Source organism: Plecotus auritus (assembly GCF_963455305.1).
Source record: "Plecotus auritus genome assembly, chromosome: 1".
Classification (NCBI taxonomy): Eukaryota; Metazoa; Chordata; class Mammalia; order Chiroptera; family Vespertilionidae; genus Plecotus; species Plecotus auritus.
In genome coordinates this window covers 238,654,579-238,658,181 of record NC_137770.1, presented here as the reverse complement: position 1 = coordinate 238,658,181, position 3,603 = coordinate 238,654,579, and the positions used below count along the sequence as shown (strand labels likewise).

General features: G+C 45.4%; 1 pseudogene across 1 annotated transcript; it reads right to left on the bottom strand.

Annotated features, from left to right (window-relative positions):
- Positions 1-1,217: 1,217 nt before the first annotated feature.
- On the bottom strand, positions 1,218-3,151 carry LOC308257068 (heat shock cognate 71 kDa protein-like; annotated as a pseudogene). Its single transcript has one exon. The product of its transcript is annotated as a heat shock cognate 71 kDa protein-like (transcript).
- Positions 3,152-3,603: the final 452 nt, after the last annotated feature.

The following is a 3,603-nucleotide window of genomic DNA, read 5'->3' as shown; positions in this document are numbered from 1 at the left end:
AGCACAATTCTTCCTAGATTAATGCCTTCTTTAGTGTTGCTAAATAAAAGTTAAAGCAAGGCTTGAGGGAATCAAAGAATTTCAGTGTAACTTGACTGTGTCCCAGAATAAAACTAAAACATTTTTAAAAAATGACAATGCCCATCACCCAACAATGCAAAATTCACAGTCTGGATTCAATAAAAAAATTACATGGAATTACAGGAGCAAGAAATACAAACTATAATGAAGATAAAAATCAATGACCCCCAAATTATATGGATGACAGGGTTAGAAAACAGTAAAACAGTTAAAACCGAAAACAGGTCCTTCTGCGATGTCCCAAGAAAAGAATTTCATGGGCACTCGCGTAGGAGGAGTGGCAAGATTTTCTTAAAGTGAAAAAGCGATAGTACACTCTCAGAGAGGCAGAGAGCGGGCAGGCCGGAGGGTAGTGGCTGCCCTGCGGTCCTTGTAAGGCTTCCCTTTATTTCTTTGGGTTTGGGAAGGTCAGGCTTTCCTTAAAACAATCCAATCTCTTTCCTGGCTTTCCCCAGGCTTGTGCCTGTGCCATACCCCATCCAACCTCTTTCTTGGATTTTCCACTGCCTGTGCCCTTCCCCTATCTGATCTTTTCCCAAGATTTCCCTAGGCTTTGCCCTGGCCATTGTATGGTTACCTATTTTGGCTCCTACTGCGCATGCCTCATAGTTCTGCTTCGTCATTTGGCTTCTGCACATGCACTTAGTAAAAGGTATGCCCCTCACACCATCTTGGCTTCTACTGTACATGAACTCAGTAAAAAGAATTTCCCCTGGCCATTTTCTCCCTCCCCCCTTTAATCCTGTGGAACATGCTCCTTACCCCCCGCCCTGGGTGGCCGTAGGGCTATCTTTTATGCCTAGTCAACTAGGCAGGATGTTTTGCGCCATTTGGCAGAACACTGCCATTTACTCCTCAGGGGGACTATTCAGTCTTCTCCTTCCTCTTTTGTTTTTGTTTTTTTTTTGGTGCCAATTTTAAATATTTTTATTTAAGACGTCGCATTTTCTACTTTACAATGCAGTTATAAAGTGCATTCTTTTCTTTCCCTGTGCATAGACCATATTCAAGTATCAAGAATGTCCAGTTATTTACTATACATCAGTTCAACTTTTAAAACTGCCCATGGAATTTGCTAAAAATTTGGGTCCTTCTATTTTGTGTGGCACAATGCTAGATCTATGCTCAAAGCTGGCTTAATCAACCTCTTCTATGGTGGGCCCAGAGGAGGCACCACCAGATGGAGGGGCTCCACACCAGGGAAGCCCCCAGGCATTCCTCCTGCCATGCCTCCTGCACTCTGGTACAGCTTGGTAAGGATGGGGTTGCAGATGTTTTCCAACTTTTTCTGCTGATGTTCAAATTCTTCCTTTTCTGCAGTCTGGTTCTTATCAAGCTAGTTGATGATTTCACAGCACTTGTCAAGAATCTTCTTTTTGTCCTCATCATTGATCTTGCCTTGAAGTTTTTCATCGTCAACAGTTGCTTTCATGTTGAATGCATAGGATTCAAGAGAATTCTTGGAAGACACCTTGTCCTACTGCTTCTCATCTTTGGCTTTGTACTTCTCAGCTTCTTGGACTATGGCGCGCTCAATGTCTTCTTGCTCAGATGACCCTTGTCATTAGTGATGGTAATCTTGCTCTCTTTTCCTGTATTCTTATTCACAGCAGAGGCATTGGGGATGCCATTGGCATCAATATCAAAAGTAACTTCAATCTGAGGAACACCATGAGGTGCAGATGGTATGCCTGTGAGTTCAAACTTGCCAAGCAGGTTGTTATCCTTGATCATGGCACGCTCACCTTCATAAATCTGGATGAGCATACCCGGCTGGTTGTCAGAGTAGGTGGTGAAGGTCTGCGTCTGCTTGGTGGGGATGGTGGTGTTGTGCTTGATGAGAACTGTCATGATGCCACCAGCCATCTCAATGCCGAGTGAAAGAGGAGTGACATCCAGCAGCAACAGATCTTGGACATTTTCAGATTTGTCTCCAGAGAGAATGGCTGCCTGGACAGCTGCACCATAAGTGACAGCCTCATCAGGGTTGATGCTCTTATTAAATTCTTTTCCATTGAAGAAGTTCTGTAGAAATTTCTGAATCTTGGGGATATGGTGGAGCCACCCACCAGGACCATATCATGGATTTGGGACTTGTCAAGCTTGGCATCCTGAGGGGCTTTCTATACAGGGTCCAGGGTGCCACAGAAAAGGTCAGCATTCAACTCTTCAAATAAGGCATGGGTGATAGAGGTATAGAAGTCGATTCCTTCATAGAGCAAATCAATCTCAATACGGGCCTGGGTGCTGGAAAAGAGAGTATGCTTACCACGTTCACAAGCAGTATGAAGGCGATGGACAGCCCTCTTGTTCTCACTGATATCCTTATGCTTGCGTTTGAATTCTGCAAGGAAATGGTTGACCATTTGGTTGTCAAAGCCTTCTCCACCTAAGTGGGTGTCCCCAGCTGTAGATTTGACCTCAATAATTTCCATCTTCAATTGTGAGGGTTGACACATTGAAAGTGCCACCTCCCAAGTCAGAGATCAGCACATTTCTTTCAGCTCCAACCTTTTTGTCTAAACCATCAGCAATAGCAGCAGCATTGGATCATTGATGATTCTAAGTACATTGAGACTAGCAATAGTTCCAGCATCTTTGGTGGCCTGATGCTGAGAGTCACTGAAGTAAGCAGGTACTGTGACAACAGCATTGGTAACAGTCTTCTCAAGGTAGGCTTCTGCGATTTCCTTCATCTTTGTCAAAACCATGGATGACAACTCTTCTGGATTAAAGCTTTTTGTCTCTCCCATTGGACCTTGGGCCTGCCAACATCATTCACCATCATGAAAGGCCAATGTTTCATGTCAGACTGGACAACAGCATCATCAAATCTACATCCAATAAAGCGCTTGGCATCGAAGACTGTGTTGGTAGGATTCATTGCTACTAGTACTTGATTCTTTGTAACATCACTGATCAATTGCTCAGTATCAGTAAAGGCAACATAACTCAGGGTGGTTCAGTTTCCCTGATTATTGGCAATTATTTCCACTTTTCCATGCTGGAATACACCCACACCAGAGTAGGTGGTGCCAAGATCAATGCCAACTGCAGGTCCCTTAGACATGGTTGCTGGTGTGCGTGCACAGCTTGCACAGACCCGACTGGAACTGGTACCCCTGTGTTCAATGAGGCCATCTTTTGTTAATTATCTAACCAACTGCCACCTCTAACAGAACTATACTCTACTAGAGGCCCAATGCATGAAATTCATGCACGGGGAGGGGGGTCCCTCAGCCCGGCCTGCACCCTCTCCAATCTGGGACCCCTCAGTGGATGTCCTGCGGGATCGGGCCTAAACTGGCAGTCGGACATCCCTCTTGCAATCCAGGACTGCTGGTTCCTAACCACTTGCCTGCCTGCCTAATCACCCCCAACTGCCCTCCCCTGCCGGCTTGATTGCCCCCTAACTGCTCTTCCCTGCCAGCCTGATCGCCCCTAACCACCTCTGCTTTGTCCCCCGCCTCCATGGCTTTGTCTGGAAGGATGTCAGAAGATATCCGGAAGATGTCCAGTCTA